Raw genomic sequence first — 20,881 nt, forward strand, 5'->3', positions numbered from 1 at the left:
CGTAGCCACGGGTCTTTTCCAGACCTAGCAACACCCCTGCCGCTAGCACAAGGCCTATCGCGTGTGATTCTCACCGCGCACCCCTCGGAGTACACATACCCCGCTCGCACAGCGCCTATCGCGTGTGAAACTTCCCGCACACCCCCCAAATGCACTGTCCCGGCCCTGTGAACTGGTGCAGTGTTAGCGCAGCCCTTTGCGCTGCATTGGGGATTTCAATGCCTTATCCTTGTGCAAGGGGCGTTCTTGGGGGCGTAACTGGCGCTGCGGGATGTTCTCTGCGCCAGCGCTCAAAATGGCTTTTATATTCCATGAATACGCGGTGCGCCAGAATGCTGTTTCGCGCACACGGCTGGTGCACGCTATATAAGAATATTCAAGATGAAATCAACACTGAAATGATGTATAGCTTATGATAGATTTGATGCAATTACATACAATAAAAACTGACAGTATAATATTTAAACAAACCAACTTCAATTAATTAATGTGCCAAAACTTAACTATTAATCTTTCTTTCCTTAGCACACAGCGGGTCTTTCTGACTGTCTGTCATCAAGACCAACTGGTTCCCCCCCCATCTGCACTGGGTATTCATACAGCACTGGTATCCTAAAAATAGTTTAGAAAAATCGACAATATTCATAAAAAAACCTCTTTAGCTGAATTATCAGGAACAAAGGAGTTCTAACTGTGAAACCTGCACCCACTAAATGGCCTCGGTTAGTACTGTTACAGCTTCAGAAATAAAGTTGATGTTTAAAACTGCTCTTGGAAAGCACACTGCCAAGTGTTACTTGCTTGTGTAAATGACAGAGAGATTGGCTATGTTTTGCCCTTAAACGGTTTTAGTTTCTCTGTTCCAGCAAAAAAGATTTTGTAGGATAGTCTACAATGCTAACAGGTAACCTTCCTACCTTGAAATTGCGATCAAGTAGATTATCATGTATCTCACCATGTTGCATTTCCAAGGCAAGTGAAGCCAAGATTGCTTTGGTTGGTCATCCAATTGGGGTCTATGCAGATGAGAAGTTTATTTGGAGGGTGATGCTGATTTGGTGGAAGTGTGATCCCATAGAAGTCTGAAATGCAAGTGCTTATTGGAAGGTTGAAAATGAGTTCAAGCACAGTGACTCCCTCCAAAGGACGGTGAGTTGAGAGACATGGATTGAGCATCAAAACAGGTGTGAATTTTTGGCGATGAAATTCCATCCAGAGTCCCATCCAGTATCCTTTTTAAAAGGCAAAGGAGCCCAAACAGGATATGGACCAGACTCCTTTAACTGAGGAGTGGCGGGGGCATAGCTAAAATTAGTGAAAGTTCACTGATTTCCAAGAACTACAATCTTCTCTTGAGGTGTCTATTATATATCCAAATAAGTGCCGTTTCAAAAATTGAGTATAGCTACAATGTCTCCATAGCCTTATTGTCTGTATGAGTTGCAACTTGGTCCTGAACGCCCATCTTGATCTATTTAATGGCACCTTTACCTTAAATCTGTTTTTCGTTTAATAACAATGCGTGGCTGCTGGGTTAAACAGTAGATTTGTTATTTGGATTACATTTTTTCCGTTGTAGAGCTTTTTGGTACATTCCAAACAAAGAAGCAACAATGACAAACGTGAGCGTGTTGTACCTAGTGCAACAAATGCATATAATTCTGCATTCCAGGACACACATACCTATGTATATTTCATATGTAATCTGGTTTTCCAGCCAATTGACACATCTGTTTGGGTCGTGTGAGGGGTGTTCAGGCAGTTTCGAAGTGCAACCAATATTGGCATGTGTGGACATTAGGTTAGGAGGCTAATGGATTCCACAGCATCACAAAGTTAGTGAAGTACAGAACGGGCTGCAATACACCAGAACATAGCTGACAAATTAGGAAACCACATCTTGTAAATTACTGTGCATGCTATGACACATCTCAAGAAAATGATATTACCTGTCGTGAAACATTGAGGAATGCAAGGAAGTGTTAAAGTTGTGGAGAGAGCAGTGCAAAAAACGTCCTCCAAAGCAAAGGGGACCAATGTTTATGACAGTGCTCACTGTAAAATGGGGGAGCCTACATAACTTCTAGATTTTAACTGAATTGAAGCAGTGCATAATCTTCATATGGTTTCATGTTTAATCTGATGTCATGATCTGATTACTTACCGGTAATTTTCATTACCCCTAGTCCTAATCTTCCTCGTCACAGTACTTACCTCATGAGGCCCCTGACACAAGACCTTTTATTTCTTTTATCCCCTATAACTCCTCCCCTCCAAACACGTCACCCAGTTTACATAACCAAGCCGGAGCATGGGACCTCCCGCGCAGGGAGGGAGAAGAGGGTCGTCAGTACTGTGACGAGGAAGTGTAGGAATAGGAGTAATTAAGATTACTGGTAAATAATCAGAGCATTACCGTCACGTCCACTCTTCCTCGTCCCAGTACTTACCTCATGTGGTATACCATAGCAGCAACGGGGAAAAGGTCCCAATGAGACACAGAGCCAAAAACAGTGCAGAAAAACACACACCTTTTAATAACTCTAAATTCACATCCCCACTGACAAAACCTCTACCCCGAAGGAACCAAACCCCGACTGGAAGACATTCAACCTATAGTGGTTTATGAAATTGCTTTGATCTGCCCAGGTGGCAGCCCTACAAATCTCCTTTAGAGAAACCCCCCCGTGCATCGGCCCAGGAAGCCACCAAAACCCTGGTGGGCCGCCCCTGAATATGTGCAGGTACAGGCAGCCCAGAAGCCACATAGGCCATGGAGACCATAACACAGATCCACCGGCTAATGGAAACCACTGATGTCTTGCGTTCAGCACCAGCCATGCCAAAAGTGATCAGTAGACTATCAGATTGGCGGAAAGGGGCAGTCCTAGCCAAATACTCCAACACCGCCTGCTGCACATTAATGGTATGCCAAGTCACCTCGTCTGGAGTTTGCGTTTCCTGAAAAAAGTCAGGGAGAACCAGATCCTGAGAGGTGTGAAACCGAGACACAACTTTAGGGAGGAACCTCGGATCACACCTCAACACCACTGAGTCCGGCAGCACCCTCAGGAAAGGAGGGGACAAAATAGAGCCCCAAACCCCCCTAGCCTACGGGCAGAAGTGATGGCGATAAGAAAAGCAGTCTTCAGAGTAAGATGTTTGATGTCAATCTCAGAAATGGGCACAAAAGGAGGCCCTTGAAGGAAACGTAAGACAAGAGGGAGATCCCAAGGGGGAAGACCTTTATAAGTACAAGGGCTGGAAGAAGAAAGACCCCGGAGCAACTTCCCCACCAACACCTCCCCATCCAGGTGATCATCAGAGTCCCCCAAGAGGAATTTTATGGAGGCCCATTGAGAGCAAAGCGTGGAAACCGCCAGGCCTTTGTCAAACCCCTCCTGGAGGAATTGGAGAATAGCAGGCAGCCCAGAACTCAGGAAGGGATCCCAGACCGCCCACACCAGTCCCGGAAATGGCCCCAATGCCTGCCAATACGCCTTCAGAGTAGAGGGTTTACTAGCATTCATGATAGCCTCGACCACAGGACGACAAAACCCCCTGAAACATCAACCTAGGCCGTGCAATAGCGATACTGCCCATTGAATTTGTCAGACTCCAAACCCTGACCCCCTTCAGGGGACATGGCCACTTCGGAACCAGCCAATGCTCCTAGGACTGAAGTGCAAACAGAGAGGGAAACCAACTCCGGCGGGGCCAGATTGGAGCAACCAACAACGCAGTCGACCTCGACACTCTGATGCGCTGAACCACTCGGGGAAGAGGCGAGAATGCATAAAGGAGACCCCAAGGCCACTGCCCCGAGAGGGCGTCCACCCTCCAAGACCCCGAGGCCTGAAACCGGAAGCAGAAGAGGGGATCCCATGCTGAGGCCGGAGAGGCAAACAGATCTAGAACGGGGGTCCCGAATCTGAGACATATCTTCGCAAAGACCCGGTCCGATAGAACCAGTTCCGCATAGGAGGGAAACCGGCAGCTGAGAAGATCTGCTCGAACATTGTCCACCCCCCTGCCATGTGAGGCCAGCAGGGACACCAGATGAGATTTCCCCCATTAACCTACCTGAGCAGCCAGAGCATTCAAGTAGTGGCTGGAACCCCCCTGCCGGTTGACATATGCCAAAGCCGTTGTATTGTCTGTCCGGACCAAAACCGCCCGGCCCTTCCAAAACACTTTGAAGTGCACCAGGGCCCGGAAAATGGCACATAACTCTCTCCAATTGGGTGACCGATGGCTCTCCGCTGGATCCCACAACCCCTGGGCCGAGAGGACCCACAAGGTTGCCCCCCAAGGAGGGCCGCCTTGACCAACCAATCGTCCAGCCAATCATCCAGGTAGGGAAAAATCTGAATTCCCCTCTGGTCTAAATGTTGCCACCAATGGAGCCGCCAGCTTGTTGAACACTTGGAGACTGAACGCAACCCCAACGGGAGCACTCGGAACTGAAAGTGTCGGGATCCCACTGCAAAACGGCTGTGACAGGGGCAGAGGGCCACGTGGTGATATGCATCCTGGAGATCCAGGGATGCCATCCAGTCCCCCCCTGTAAAACATCGGGAGAATGTTCTTCAAAGTCTCCATCTTGAAGCGTTCCGGACGAAGCAGTTAAGTGCCTTGAGGCCCAAAATCAGGCGATACTTCCCTGAAGGTTTGGGGACTAGGAACACCCACGAGTAGAAGCCCTTTCCTTGAAACGGGAAAGGGACGGGCATGATGGCCGCCTTCAGCAACAATTTGGATAGAGTGGTTTCCATGGCCAACCTCTTGGTCAGTGACCTGGGAACCACAGTCCGAACCATGTCAGCATGGACAGGAGGAGACAGGAAGTTCACTAGATAACCTCTCTGAATGGTGTCCAGAACTCAGGAATCCGGGCACCACCTGTCCCATACTGGAAAAAACTGCCAGAGACACCCACCCACCGTCCTGTCCAAACTGCCAGGATTTCTGTACTGGACCAGGACATGAAGAGCGTGGAGGACCCCAACCCCTTCTTGATCTCCGAAAAGATTGAGAGGAAGGGGCAGGAAAATACCTTCCGGTCATAGCACACCCACCAGAGGAAGACCTAAACACTTTATCTTCAAGAGAATCACCAAAAAGTTTGGACCCATCAAAAGGAAGTTTTAGGGCAGCTGCCTTCTGAGAACCTTCCATTTTCCAATCCCGCAGATGCACATGCTGCCGGGTTGACACATCAGCCCCCATGGCCATTGCCGAGCCACACACCCCATCAAATTCCAGATCGGAAAAAAGTTCAACCTGTCTCTGCACCTCGGACAACAACAGAGCACAATTGGAACCACCATCCACAGCCTTTTTCCGTTTTCTGAAACCACTGAGCACAGTCTCTGCTGTGTAGGAACCATATATATTGGCCCTGAGGGCCAGATGTGCCCCAGCATGAACCTTCTTCAGACTGGAATGAACCGTATGGTCCTAACGGGTCCCAGATAGCTGCTTCCTCGGCCGACATAGAGGAGCAACCCATCAGGCTGCAGAGGACATCCACCTCAACTGGATCTAATAGCAAAGTCTCGCCCCCTTTCAACGGGTAGAGCTTGGCCATAAAGCGGGGCATTGCAATCTTTTCTGGATCACCAAAGGATTTTATCCCGGATATCCGATACCAATGGCAACCCCATCCTTGGGGTATGCCTATACTGGCGAATAGTAGGGTCAACCCCCTCCACCGGAAAAAGGGGTTCAGAGAACCCCATGCAGTTCCAAACCTGAGCAAGCACCTCCTCCACTCCTTCCCTGTCAAGATATTTACCCTTCTGCATCAACCGATGGGGAACAGGAAGAAGCCGAGGACTCAGTGCCAGAAGATGAGGACGAAGAGGAAGATAGACGCTGTTGCTTGTGGCCATACACATGGCTTTGTCTCCCTCCAGCATGATGCTTTAGCAGGCTCTTCAATTCCTTCCTCGCCAAAGAAAAACGTTTTGACTTCTTCTGTCTCCTCCTGCGTGGCTCAGGTGAAGAGGACGATGAGGAAGAAGACAGGACAAGGTGCTTGAGCTTTTCAGAATGTTTACCCATGGCGTGCAACGAGATAAACAGAACACAGTCTTGCAAACCACATGTTTAAAACTGTAGGACAGGAGAACTCCCACCAATGGTAAAGTTCAAACAATCTATCTCCTTGAGAACCGTTCCATTTCCCATTGAGAGCGAAGCATGCACCGCCGGAAGTGGAGCCCACCCGCCCGTGGAGAGCAATGTCGGGAAAACAACTTCAAATGGAGCCGGTGTAGCTGCGTAGCAAAGCTCGGCCCCACCGGCAGGAGAAAGTAAGGCTTTTACAAATGTATGAAAAACCCACACCTCCTTACCGTTCCCCCGGGTCGCGCAGGACCCGGGTCATAAAGCACACGCTCCGGTCTGGAGCCCAGCAAAGAACCGATCGAGGCATTCCCACTCAACCAGGACTCCAAGCCCCGCAGGGGGCCCAGGAGCAGCACCAGACCTGAGGGAGCCGAAGGCCCAGCCACACCAAGGGGCCAGCAATCGTTGTTCCGTGGAGCCCTGCACCAGGAATAGTCCAACCTCATGGAGGCAGGAAATATTAAACTGGGTGACGTGGTTGGAAGGGGGGAGTTATAGGTGATAAAAGAAAGTCCTTTGTCAGAGGCAGGGGTCTCATGAGGTAAGCACTATGACAAGGAAGAGTGCACGTGGAGGTAATGCTAGTGTGTTTTACTTTCAAGGTGACTGGTAAGAAAATACTGTGTACTGTGTCAGTCACAAGTGTGAAATGTAGGCTCTTGGCCACTGCTTATCAAAACTCAGCTATAGCATGTGCAGCATGCCCTTAATGGATTGCTGCTTTGTGCAGGAGTCTATGAGGCGCCTCTTGTAAAGGTCAGTACAATGGATCTGTTACCATTCTCCTGTAGGCATCTCAAATGTCAGCATAAACACTCAAGCAATTTGAGCAAAATGATTTATTTGCAAACTAGAAATGAATACACTAGCGACAAGCTGTTAACAAAAACGTTTAATGATTCGTTTTTTCCCTAGTTATAAAGCATATTTTAAGTACGATTAGCTTTATGTACAGTGACAGCAACTTTCACAGACATTTGTATACATTGGCGATTTGAAGAACAAGGAGGAAAGACATTCTTAGCAGGTATAAAGGAACCATATTAACTAAAAATGAATACCCAACAAAGGTAATTTACGCATTCAACATACAATTATGTATGTTAACATTTGGTATGTTATCCGAACAATTGAATTGTGTTTCTTCAATCTAAAATCCCATTGTAAAATCACTCTGCAGAGCAGAATATGTTTTGGGTATCCCAACCATTATCACAGCTCCAGAGAGCACTTCACATTAAAGTCTTGATAAAGCCCACCAGAAAGCTCACGTTCTTAGTATTCCATTACCACCTCAAGCCTTTGCATTGTCCATTACATCATAGGATTGAAACTCTGGCATGTAATGATCACTCTTCCACAACCCAGTACCTACCATGTCAATGGCAGGAAATATTTCAAATAGATTATTTTGATGGTTTACCGTGTGATTTCTGCTTCTCAGGTGTCCTACTTTCCTCAGCCCAATATAGATTTGTACAAATAACAGGCTAGTGATGCAAACTTTATAACAGCTAGGATTTGGACAAAAACCATAAACTCACAAAATTAAAATAAATGAGATATTAATCTATGGTTGAGGTTGGTTTGTCCACTTGGAATTAATTCACAGCTGGGGTTTATGCCTTTAGTGATCCATTTCAACAAAAGTAAAACTCACATGACTACAAGAGCTTTCTAGAGTCTGAGTACGCACCAGTGGACTATATGGCTGAAGTTTCTTTATTGCTTTTGTTTTGGGAATAAGATGTTGCAGCCTATTTTTCAACTTTGTTTTATGAGAGCCATCAGCAATTTTGAGTCATCATATTTTAAGTTTTTTCCCATAAAATACATTAAAAAACAAGATAAAATGCATATTGTCATACAAATGTTCATCCAGTTAAAATACAATTAGAAATGTAGCTCTAATGTAATGATAAAAGCAACTATAATGGTCCTCACCAATAATCCTTCTCATTTAAGTACGAACCATGGAATATACCATAAAGTGACAATGCTAGATATATATATCTTCTTTTTTTTTTACTTCTGTTTATTCAACATTTTCTTTATCCAAAGGAATCACAGTACAACTTTGACGCTTACATAAACTGGACATGAGGTCCAGAGTGCGAAAGTACTGTAAGAGGACAATCATGTACACCCAACACACCAGATCAACGTTTCTCCCAGAAATATCACACTTACCCATCGTTTCCTTCCCTCACTCCCCCCTCCCTCCGATGTTCCTACCCTTAAACTTTATACACACGACCTGTAATGCTGAAGGGGGTCTCAAGTCTGCTGAGGAGTGCAGTTTTGTTGAACAGTTGGCTCCAATCTGCTACCATCTCATCCTCCAATACTGGGTCTCGGGTTCGCTGTAAAATATCTAATTCTGCCATCCCCCATCTACGAATATCTCCCATCCATTGTACCAAGGACGGACCTTGGGGCTTAGTCCAGGCTATGGCTATTCTCCTTTTTGCTAGTATTAGCATAAATTGGGCTAATCGTTTCCTCAATTTGTGGTGATTCCCACCCGGTAACAGTCCCCATAAGCATACCTTCAGGCTATTATTGAAACTGGAGCCTAGCAGTCTATTAATCTTTGATATTACTGCTTGCCAGTAGTATGCAATTACTGTGCATCCCCACATCATGTGCCAGATACCCGCCTGTCCAGTCCCACATCTCGGGCAGTCCCTACTCAAGGTGTTATTCATTGCATGCAATTTCACGGGGGTCACATACACCCTATGGAGGACGTCCAACCGTATACGTTGAAATCTAGCATTTCTTGAGACTTTTCAGACCTGTTCCCACATTGCACCCCAATCTGCTTCCGAAATTTGGTTTCCCACATCCCTTTTCCATTTGGCCCTGACTGCTAATTCCTCCAGAGGAAACTGCCCCGATAGATCCTGGCCCTTTCTTCCCTGTGCGTAAGTAGTACCTGCATTAATGGGTTTGTAGCAGGTTCCGCTGGATTCCCATCCACATTTTGGCTAAACATTTAATCACTGCCCTGTAGGCAAGGAACTGCCCACTAGAGATCCCATATTGCAATCTCCATTACTCAAATGCCGTCAGTCCCCACCTCTAATAGGGCTCCCGCTGAACCACACCCCCTCTCCATCAAATCCAAGCAAACCCATCTGCCATATTGCTGACCAGAGTCCCAAATCCGTGCTCCATGGTACATCTGTGCTATAGAGCCCTGGCACTCGTATTTTTATCAAAAATGTCTTCCAGACCTCTCGTTCCACCTGAAATACATTTGTGGCCCCTTTCTCCCTGATTGTACCCCACAATAACTCCACTCCCCTCCGATGGGGCGGGAGGCTCCCCAGCAAGCCCGTCAGCAGCTCCCCCATAGTGTATGCCCATACTATTAACACTTGTAGTTGAGCCGCCATAAAATACCATTCATAGTTGGTAGGTTAAGGCCTCCTTCAGAGGACAGATGTCGCAGGGTTGCCAGTGAGACGCTCCTCCTCCCCGATTCCCATAGCAACTTTCCAATCTGCTCATCCAGCATCTTAAAGAAAACCTTATTGATGTTGTATGAGATATTGGTAAAGTGGTAGAGGAGCCTTGGAAGGATGACCCTTTTGCATAATGCTACCCTCCCCGTTAGTGATATCTGTAATTTCTTCCAAAATTGGACCGATTCACCTATCCCCGACAGTGTTCTGTCCATGTTATATACAAATGTATCTTCAATATTGTGAAAAATCTGGATGCCCAGGTACTTAGACTCTCCCTCCCATTTCAGTCCCCAATCCGGGTTGGCCAGCAAGATCTCGGCTGTGGAGCCCTCCTAATGAGACTAATAATGACTTTTCTGTATTGTCTGTATTGTTGCGGAAGCTGGACAGCTTGCAAAAATTATTCAATACCTCTAGTAGGATTAGCAGATTTTCCAACGGGTTCCCCACATACAAAAGCAAAACATTGCCATATAGGGAGACTATATGCCTCACTCCTCCCGCCAATATGCCTGCATCCCCCAGCTCTTTCCTGAGATACCTCACTAATGGTCCTAGCACCAACGCAAACAATATTGGGGAGACAGGGCATCGCTGCCGTGCCCCCCTAGCCTGAATCCAACGCTGTGACACCCAATCATTCGTCTTCACCCTTGCCATTGTTTTGTTATGCAAGAGTCATAGCCACCAACAAATATTGTCCCCAAATCCATAAGCTTCTAGCACTCGAAACAACCGTGCCCACACCACGGAGTCGAAGACCTTCATGGCATCAAAGGAAAGCCAATGCTATGTCCTCTTGAGAATCCCAAACCTGGTCCATTACATGATCTAAACGATGGAGATTCATTGTGGTACGCCGCCCCCCAATAAATCTGCACTGATCTGGATGCACCAATTGTGTGGCCACCCCAGATAATCGAGTAGCCAGAACCTTTCCCACAATTTTCGCATCAACATTTAATAACAAAATTGTGCGATAGGATGCGCAGTAGAGGGGGTCTTTACGTTCTTTCAAGAGGACTGTTATGATCACTTCCCACTTTGAATCCTGAAGAATCTCCGTCTCAAAGGCCTCATCATACACTTTCATAAGTCGGGCGACTAGGATTTCCTCATACTTAAAGTAGATTTCTACCAGGAAATCATCGAAACCTGTGGATTTACCCTTACTCATCCACTGCAATGTCCTTATATATTTCTGATTCTTCGATGGGCTTATCCAACTCTTTTATCGTCCCCGTCAGGTCCGGTAATTGTACCAGGTTTAAGAGTTCCCTTGCATCTTCAGCTGAGTACATACCTTTGCTTGAGTATAGGGACTGGTAAAAGTATTGAAACTTTGCATTAATCCCTGCCTGAGTGGTAGCCAGCTAACCAGATTCCCGTCTGATCTGAGTTATAGTGTCGAGGTTGCTCCTGTCAAATCAACCAGGCCAATAGTCGCCCGATGTATCCCCTTCCCCATGTATTTGGACATCTCTTCGGCTCCAATCGAATTTGGAAAATGAATCCTGTGCCTCCCGCTGGTAATGTAGGGCCTCTGGCAATTCCCTCCCTTTTCCCTGTCCCGCTGCCACTTCCTTTTCCAGGGTGGATATCACCCCTTACAATTCCTGCAATCTTTCCTGTAAAGTCTTTCTGACCCCTGTCGACTTGGATATACAGACCCCTCTAATCGTAACCTTAAAAGCCTCCCACAGAGTCCCCATTTTTCCACCGAGCCTTCATTTATCTCGAAAAACCTCAACATCTATTTCCCCAGAGTCTCCCTAAATGCCCCATCATCCAAGCTCCCAAACGAAAGCCGCCATGAGTGTACTGATGATGTCCGCCACACTCCCCCCATGGTTGTCGCCAAGAGTGAGTGATCTGAAATAACCCTACCTAGATACTCTTGTGTCACAAAATGTGTGGAAGTGTTCCATGCCCACAAAGAGGTAATCCAAGCGTGAATAGGACCCATGCACCCTGGAAAAATAGTAGTAACCTCAATCACATACATGAGCCTCTCGCCATAATTCCACCAACTCCTAATCACCCACCATCTTCTGCAGTGACAAGGCCACCTGTTGTTTCAGTAAACCTGATGTCCCTGTGCTATCTAAGCTGAGGTCCAAAAGACGATTAAACCCTCCCCCCATATTAACAACCCTTCCTGATGTCCTCCTACCAGTTGCGTTACCAATGGAAAATATTCCCTAGTAGCTGGCGTACCCGGCGTTGCCCGTGTCCTGATCGAGTGGTGTCTCATGTGCCCCGGAGGATGTTTTTCTTGTCCTCTTGTCAGCAAGTCTTGCTTCAGTTTGCTCTGGTGTCTCATGTGCCCTGGATGATGTTGCTCTTGTCCTCATGTTAGCAAGTCTTGTTTCAGTTTGCTCTGGCATCTAATTTGCCCTGGAGAAAGTTGCTTTTGTCCTCTGGTTGGCAAGTTGTGCTGCTGTTTGTTGTTGTGTTTCAGGGCTCTTGATATTGTTTTTCGCTTTGCATCAGATGGAGATTTTCCAAGTGATGTTCTTTTTTTGTGCGCCATGTTTCAGTCAATGGCTTCAGCACATTTGAGAAAATGTCCAAGAAAGATTGATTGATTGTCCTCTCTTCTTGTGAATAAACTTAAGTAAAGTGTAACCATGCCATTTCCCATATTTGGAGTGGCGTGATAAAAAAAATTCTACTTTTTTAAAATTCCCTTTAAAAATGCTTTAATAAACACTTTTGAACTGTGTACTGTAGTAATACATTTCAAAGGAATAACCAACACGAACATTTTGCTTCAGACACTTTTCCAAATGTTGCCTCTTTCTAGTACTTACTGTAGTGAATCGGGGTGAGCATCAGTAAATGAGGGTGTCTACGGAGTGAATTGTTTGCATCCAAACATAGACTACAATCTTGACCCAGACAAATGAGGAATATATGCAACATTTGGTAGCAGTGGGTTCAACAGTGTGTATTTGTATAGCCGGACAAACAAACACACACACATCGACATTTCTTTTTTGAATGCAAGATTTTTGCACCCAAACATAGACTACCATCTTGCCCCAGACAAAAGAGGAATCCATGCAAATTTGGTAGACTTGGGTTCAACGGTGTGGATTTGTAAAGTCGGACAAGCATACATACACACACACATACATACATACATACATACATACATACATACATACATACATACATACGTTCAGCTTCATATATAAAGATCACCCACATTGGGTGCATAAGAGTTAACCACACAAAGCTCCTTGCCTCCAAATGTCCCCAGGAGAGCCACTGTTTTTCCAGCATCATCTGTCAGTAACTTGCTCACTGAGATAGGCACCCCTGCCGCAACCCAGATCAAAACTCCCCTAGCGTACTTTGAATAGGACTTCCCTATAACCATCCCCCCACCACCTTTTAAGTACGTCTAAATCTTTCTGCACCATGTGGGTTTCTTGCAGGACAGCTGGTTGCACCCCATGTCGTTTCAGGAATCCCCCCATCTGTTGGCACTTCAATTTCTGACCCAATCTTGGGACATTCCACTGCGCAATTTTCAACCAATCACCTCCCATGCTGGACATAATAGTCTACTCCCCTTCGCATGTACCTCCACGTCATATCTCACAATTTCACCATCCAAATCGTCCCAACCTGTTTTGCCAGCCTAATTGCAAACATTGACCAACCGGGCAACTTTGCCCTACTTATTGGCATACCCAACTCCACCCCGATACTTCTCCCAATTGCCCCCCTATCCCTCACTCCACCGCTACGAAGGCCTCCCCTCTCTCACAACTACAAACCTTCTCCTGACCATCCGGCCCCTCCTCCAACCCTCTTCACTCCCCCTAATATAGACCACCCCCTCCACCCCTAGACCTTCCCCAACTTAGGTCTAATTCCCCCTTCCCTGTAACTTTTGACTTCCAAGCCATTTTCCCTCTACCTCCTCCCAGTGGATGAGCAGCCGTCGGTCCAAGAGGGGTTCTCCCGCCGCCCCCCCATCATCTCTCACCTCCCGCTTGCCAGATCCTCAGTCAGTGTCTCCCATGTTGTGCATACCACCATCTACTAACCCCAACTGTTATATTCCTCCTACTCCACCCTCAGTCCCCCAACTGTGACTCCTAATTCCCCCTACCAGCTTGTGAATCCGAACCTTGTGGTGCTGTATCCAACCAGGTCCACACCTCCTGCTGGGACGTGAAAAACATGATTTCCCACTCACTATAACTTTCAATTTAGGTTGGAAAAACATCATGTATTTAATATTAAGTTCCTTGAGACGCTGCCTCACTGCATCATACGTTTTCCGTTGGCGTTGCACCTCCAATGTGAAATCCAGGAAGATGCACAGTTTCGTGTTACCCACTTCGTAAACCTCACCTTGCGGGCATCCTTCAAAAAAGGGTCTCTGCCTCAGAAGTTCATAATTTTTGCCGCTATCACTCTTGGCGGTACCCTAGGGGGTGGAGTCTTACCTAGCGCCCTGTGTGCCCGTTCGAACATGAAGAAAGTCCCTTCACACACAGAGTGTCTAGGATGATATGTTCAACAAAATGTTTCACACCCCCCTCTCTCCGGGACCCCCACCAAGCGGATGTTGCATCATCTGGATCGTCCTTCCGCATCCTCCGCCCTGGACTCCAGAGTCATGGTTGCCCCCACGAGACCAGCCACCTGATTTTTGAGGCGTTGAAGATCATTTTCCATTGTGCTCACCCTCTCCTCCACCTCTGTGACTCTCTCACACACCTTCCAAAGGTCACCTCTTACCAGTGACACATTCTTTAATACTCCCCTCAAGGCCTGTATTGCTTCCATTAGGGCATCTAGGTCACTCCCCCAGATCCCCTTGATCTGTGCTTTCCACACCTCCACATGTCTCCTCCTCTTTTTGTAGTTTGCCTTTCAAGTTTGTGTATTTTTCTATCTTCTGCTGACCCTTCATCATTGTCACTGCGAAGAAAGTGGCTCTGCCCCCAAGCCTGTGTCGCCTGGTGTTTGGATCTTCCTCTGTCCGTACCGCACCGAGGACAAGGATATACCATCCCCTCCCGTCGGGTGTCCATCACTAACCAGCTGCCTACCGCCCCGTTCCTGGACTCTTCCTGATCACCGATTAATTATACACTGGAGTCTCCTTCCGAAGAGTTCCTGCACCTCTGTAATACCTTGTGCTCACAGAAGCCAGGCTACGGGAGAGCGTATGTTACCAATCCTCCTTCAATTGGCCCAGTCCAGGAGTTTGCCTATTGTCTCATCAGGAGCTGTGATTTCAAAGATTTCTAGGAGCTACACCGGCCCCTCCGTCTCTGCTACTTCATCCCCGGTAGACTCCAGACTCTAGGTATCACTAATTTTTCACTACAGGTTCGTGAGGCCCCGTGGAGCGACCGCAGTGGGGCGGTAAGGCGAGTGGGGAGGGTCCTCGCGACACTCAACAGAACTCTGGACCCAAAAAGCACTCCAATGCTGAAACCCGCCTTGTCATCCTCACCACTTCCCCAATAAGTGCTAACCCGGTCTGTATCCAAACTAAAAGCAGCCGGGAGGCTGCGGGGGGCCAGGGGCAGCTGTCCGCTTGATGCCACCGTTGAATCTCTGGGCCCTCCAAGTGGAGTCTTCAGCGGTACAGTGCTCAGTGTTTATTCGCTCAGCATACCCACGGGGTCCCCTCCTCTCCAAGCCCCCGTACTCACTCGCTCACAGGGAGGCACCAACTGTCCGCAGCCCAGACCAAGGCAGGGAGACTGGGATGCTGTCTTGTATCCCCCACGGTATGGCTGTTCCTCTCCTTCAGCTTTCCTATGCTGTCTTCTCCTTCGGCTCTCCTATGCTGTTGTGACTCTCAGGGGCAGGTTCCTCCGCTTTCTGGCAGGATAAACCCCAGCCAGTAACGTCTCCTGCTGTGTCACGTCCCTGCTCATGCAGGTCGATAACTTTTTGCCTGCCCCCCATACCCCCGGTCTGTTGCTCCAGTGCACTCCTCCAGTGCTTTCGGCTTTGCCTTACTGTTCCACAGGGCGTCGTCGCACCAGGCCTCCTAGCTGGTGGAAGAGGATGTTACTAATATAATGTCCGCACAGGGCTCACCAAATTACTGCTGTCCCGGGTCCGCGCGATATCGCCCAAGTCTGTCCCAGGCATTTCAGTAGGTTCCGGCGGCCATTTTGGGACTGCAGGGTGTTGCACCAGCGAGACTGTCCTATCGACGCCGAGGTCTCCAAAAAGCATTTTTCACCCCGCAGACTTTACAGATTGCGGCTCCAAGGTTCCCTTAGTCGGTGCTTAGTCTGTGGCACTAGCACTCATCCAGGAAGCAGAATATATCTCAGGATTTCAACGAGCAGTCCTGGAGGCACATAGAGATACGTACTCATGCTCTGGGTGGTAGCCAGCCCCCCAAATCCTCCCCAATGCTAGATTTTAATTCAGAATTGGTGAGTCTGAGGTCTCCATTCTAATGGCAACTTGCACTCTGCACCAAGCGTCACATTAATAAAAATGGAACGCATAAACCGATTCCTCCCCCTGCAAACTACAAAATGCCCCCTATTGGCCTTTTGAACCTAGTACCACACCTCTTAAATGTAACGTTCATCAATTAGTTGCTGTTACAATTGCAATTTATAGCATCAACTATGCATTCACTTATAACTCTTGTTCGAATGGATTGTGTCCTCCGACGTATTCCACATCTATGACAGTAATCACCACAGCTGTGCTGCTTCGGAAAAATGTTCGGCGTCGGAGTCCTAGGTCGATGACATCAATACGCTGTCCCTCGAGGGCCTCCGTCGAGAGCCGACGCCACCGGATGTTATAAGTAGGACGCACGATGCCCATAGCCTCAGTTCCGTTTTTTCCGCAAACGTGTTCGCTTCGGAATCTCGGCACGCCTTGGTTCTTCTCCTGTTGAATCGGTTCTTCGTTCTTGGTTATTGTGAGAATCATGTCTTCGTCGTCTTCTACCCCGAGGTCGGGCTTCAAGAAGTGCCGTGACTGTAGTTCAAAGATGTCGCTTACGGACCAGCACGACATCTGCCTGTGGTGCCTCGACGAGGACCATGCCACCGATGACTGCAATGAATGCCAGTCTTTGACGTCGAAATCCGCTGGGCTTTTGACCGACGATTCGAGGGGCGACTCTCCGCGTTGACGTAAGTCCAGGGGGTCTCGGTCCCAGAGTGGTTCCCGCCATTCCTCTGCATCTTCTAGGCACTCTCGGAAGCACCATCACCGGTCGCCTTCCCCGTCCTCATCCGAGGTCTCCGCCAGACGGCGGGAAACTTGGCCTAACAAGCATTCATCTCCGGCGGAATGTGACGCATTTCGCAAAGAGATGATGGCGATTTACGAATCGCAGGGCTCCGTTCCATCCGCGCCTTCCTTCGAGAGAAGCTGGCAAGGAACGCGCTAGGGCCACCGCTCGCACGCCTTTGTGCTCAGGCGGTCGGCGCGATCATCGGGAGCCGTCAAGGTCCCGATCGGATAAGGTAGATCACTCTAGCCATGCCCGCTCCAGGTCCCGGTCCTCGTCACCCCCGAGACCGTTGGAGCCTGTGAAACCTTCTAAGAAGGCATCGACGCCATCGGAGCCAAGGCTGTTGAAGGACACGCTTGGGGCTCCGGCCTCAAAGCCGTTGTCAAAGCGGTCGCACCTCGCTCGGCGTCGACGCCCTTGACGCCTTTTGAGGAGGCTTTATCGGAGGTGCCCCGGAGGCCGGTGGGAACCCCGAGGATGGCCCTGAGGAAATCAGTGAGTCCTGTGTTTGAGCCTTTTTCTGTACCCTCATCCAGGGATTTATTCCAGCCTTTGGATTACATCTCAGAGGTGGATGAAGGGTCTGGTGTGGAGGGATTTGTTCCTCCTGAGGTTCCTGGTGACCTGTTATCAGGTCATAGCCAGATGGAAGAACTGTGTCAATCCTTACATGACTCCAGTGGTCTGGACACCTCTCCGGAGGTTGAGTTTGGCAGGCCTGAGCCTGGTACATATGCCGAGTCGTCGTACAGGCATCTCATGTTGAGGGTGACGGAGTACTTGGGGTGGTCTGCTTCACCTGTGGATTTTCTGCAGGATGACCTGACAGATATTTTGGACCAAGGTCCACGCACTGACCCGGTGCTGCCATTTAATATGGCTTTACAAAGGAGGGTGGCAGCGGCTTGGACTGCTCCGGAGAGTCTCCCGGCAGTGAATAAGTCGCTACCGAAAAAATACCGTCCAGCCAGTGGTGACCCCGGCTACTTGTCTTTGCACCCCACTCCGGAGGGTTTGGTGTTGCAGGCGGCTATGGCCCCAGCAAAGCAGACTGCGCACCCTACCATCCCTCCGGATATGGACGACAAGCGCTTTGGCGGTTGGGCAAGGAAAGTGTTTTCATCTGGGGGTATGGCTTTAAAGGCAGCCAACTCCATTTGTGTCTTGGCAAGATTCACTCACACTCTGTGGAATTGTGTTTCTTTGGCGGCTGAACATATTCCCGAAGGGGAGGAACAGGATGGTTTTCTTGCCCTCGTTCAGGATGGCAAGGATGCCATGTGTGAATCTGTTCAGTCGGGTCTGGACGTGGCAGACTGTGTCAGCCGGTCCATGGTGGCGAGCACCGTGATGCGCAGGTTTGCCTGGTGACGGAAGTCGGGTTTGCTTGTGATGTACAGTCCCGGCTTCTCAACATGTCCTTTGATGGTGACCATCTTTTTGGCAGCAAGGCTGACGAGAGCCTTGAGAGGTTGCAGACCTCCAAAACTGCAGCGAAGTCGCTGAGCGCTGCAGTTCGTCAACCTCCGCCTTTTTGTCCTAGGGGACAGCAATGGAGGGCAGGTTCCTTTCGATACTACTCTTCCTTTGGTAGATCGAGGGGAGCTGCGAGTCAAAGGGGCCATCGTAGGAGTACCAGAGGTGGAAAACAAGGTACTCGAGGTGCCAAAGCCGCTCAGGCAGTTGCCTCTTTGCCCTCAGGCACTACCGCAGCTGCTTCAGCTCAGTCATGAGGCCATGTCCCATGGTTCACCGATTGGGGGAAGGTTGCCGCAGCAACTTGTAGAATAGTTTGCCATTACTCCAGATGTGTGGGTTCTGGAGATCATAGCCCACGGCTACTGTCTTCCTTTCCGGCAGAGGCCTCACGACAATCCGCCGGGGAAGCTCTCTTTGAAAAGTACGGATCCGCTCCTTGCGCAGGAATTCATATCCCTGCTGGAGAAAGGCGCCATAGAGCTGATGCCTGTAGCAGAGAGAAACAAGGGATGGTATGCCCCATATTTTTTATCCCGAAAAAAGACGGGGGATTGAGACCCATCATGGACTTGCGTTGTTTGAACAAGCTCCTCAGGAAGGACAAGTTCAAGATGGTTACTCTCTCTCAAGTCCTCCAGGCCCTTCAACTTCAGGACTGGTTGGTGTCTCTCGACCTCAAGGATGCTTACTTTCATGTGCCGATTCATCCCAAGCACAAGAAGTATCTGAGGTTCGCGGTTGGCGACTCGCATTTTTAGTTTCGGGTCCTGCCGTTCGGATTGACCTCCGCCCAAGGGTCTTCACCAAGCTCATGGTGGTGGTGGCAGCGTATCTCAGGAAAGAGGGGATTCATGTCTAACCCTACCTGGACGATTGGTTGATCAGGGCGCGCTCTTCCGAGCAAGTCCTGGATCATCGGTCAGTCACCTGTCACTCCCTTCACAGGATGGGCTTCTCCCTCAACTTAAAGAAGTCCCACTTGACACCTACTCAGCGGCTCCAGTACATCGGAGCGGTGCTCGACACATCCTTGGGCGGTGGTCACCTCCCCAGGTGAGGGCTCATCACATTCTGCAGATAGTTCACAAGTTTCAACATGCCCAGAGTCTCCCGGCGTTCGAGTTCTTGAGGTTGCTCGGCCTCATTGCATCCTGCATTCTACTGGTGCCAGAGGCCAGGTTGCGGATGAGATCTCTGCAATGGGCTCTCAAGATGCAGTGGTCGCAGTCCTCTGGCAGGATGTCAGATCCCGTTCAGGTGCCGCCCTCTGTTGCCCAGGATCTTCTGTGGTGGGCTGTCGAAGGCAATCTGATGAAGGGGGCTCCATTTTGGCTACCCTGGCCAGAGGTAACGATCGTGATGGACCAATCCCACACGGGATGGGGAGCTCATGCCAACGAGTTAACAGTCAGCGGTCGTTGGTCTCCGTCGGAGTCCAGACTCCATATCAATCTGTTGGAGCTGAGGGCAGTCAGGCTAGCCCTGAATTCTTTTCTGCCATCTGTACGGGGGAAGAATGTCCTGATTCTGACGGACAATACATTGGCCATGCACTACATCAACAAAAAGGTGGGGGCAGGGTCTCTCCCATTGTGCAGAGAGGTGATCCAGCTCTGGTTCTGGGCCATCCAGCAGGAAATTTCGATCTCTGCAGTTCATCTGGCCGGAGACGAAAACGAGACAGCGGACGCTCTGAGCAAGCAGAGCACGGTCTCTCACGAGTGGGAGCTGGCTCAGGAAGTTCTCTTGAAAATCTTCACCCTTTGGGGGACCCCACAAGTGGATCTCTTTGCCACCACTGTCAACCGGAAGTGCGAAAGATTCTGCTTGCGGGAATTTCCTAGAAGAGGAGCCTTAGGGGATGCGTTCGTAGCGGAGTGGTCCTTCCCACTGCTGTATGCGTTTCCTCCAGCCCCCTTCATTCCGCAAGTGTTGCGGATGTTACGGAGGTCCGGATCCTGGACTATCCTCATTGCTCCGGCATGGGCCAGGAGGGCGTGGTACCCGGACCTTCTCGACATGTCCATCTGCCCTCCACGCCGTCTTCCCTATCGAGACGATCTACTCTCACGGGAGGGGGGTCGGGTTCTCCATCCAGAGGTCAAGTCTCTCAACCTTCATGCTTGGTTTCTGAAAGGTTGAGGTATAAGGATTGGGACCTCCCTGAAGACGTGATGGAGGTGTTGCTTTCGGCCAGAAGGGCCGCAACAAAGTCCCTGTACCGTTGCAGTTTGAGAAAGTTCTGCGACTGGTGCAGGGTAAAGAATGTGGACCCTTTTTCATGTGCCATTCCTGTGGTTATGATTTTGTTAGCCCACAAGGGCCTGCACGTGGGTACCATTAAGAGTTACCTGGTGGCGCTATCCATATTTAAGATCTCGTCTGAGGAGTGTTCTTATTTTAAGATTCCTTCGATTTCTCAGTTTCTGAAAGGGCTAACTAATGTGTTTCCACCGTCACCTTTCCAGGTGCCCGGTTGGGAATTGAACTTAGTTTTAAAGTTCCTGATGGGAGCTCTGTTTGAGCCCTTACATTCTTGTCCATT

The 20,881-nt window shown here is 49.0% G+C and overlaps 1 protein-coding gene across 5 annotated transcripts in view; it reads left to right on the plus strand.

Annotated features, from left to right (window-relative positions):
- Positions 1 to 20,881, plus strand: part of STK4 (serine/threonine kinase 4) — a 1,472,593-nt gene that overhangs the window by 1,349,144 nt on the left and 102,568 nt on the right. The gene's annotated exons all lie outside the window — the stretch shown is intronic.

Source organism: Ambystoma mexicanum, chromosome 3p (genome assembly GCF_040938575.1).
Source record: "Ambystoma mexicanum isolate Mex_15411 chromosome 3p, UKY_AmexF1_1, whole genome shotgun sequence".
Taxonomy (NCBI): Eukaryota; Metazoa; Chordata; class Amphibia; order Caudata; family Ambystomatidae; genus Ambystoma; species Ambystoma mexicanum.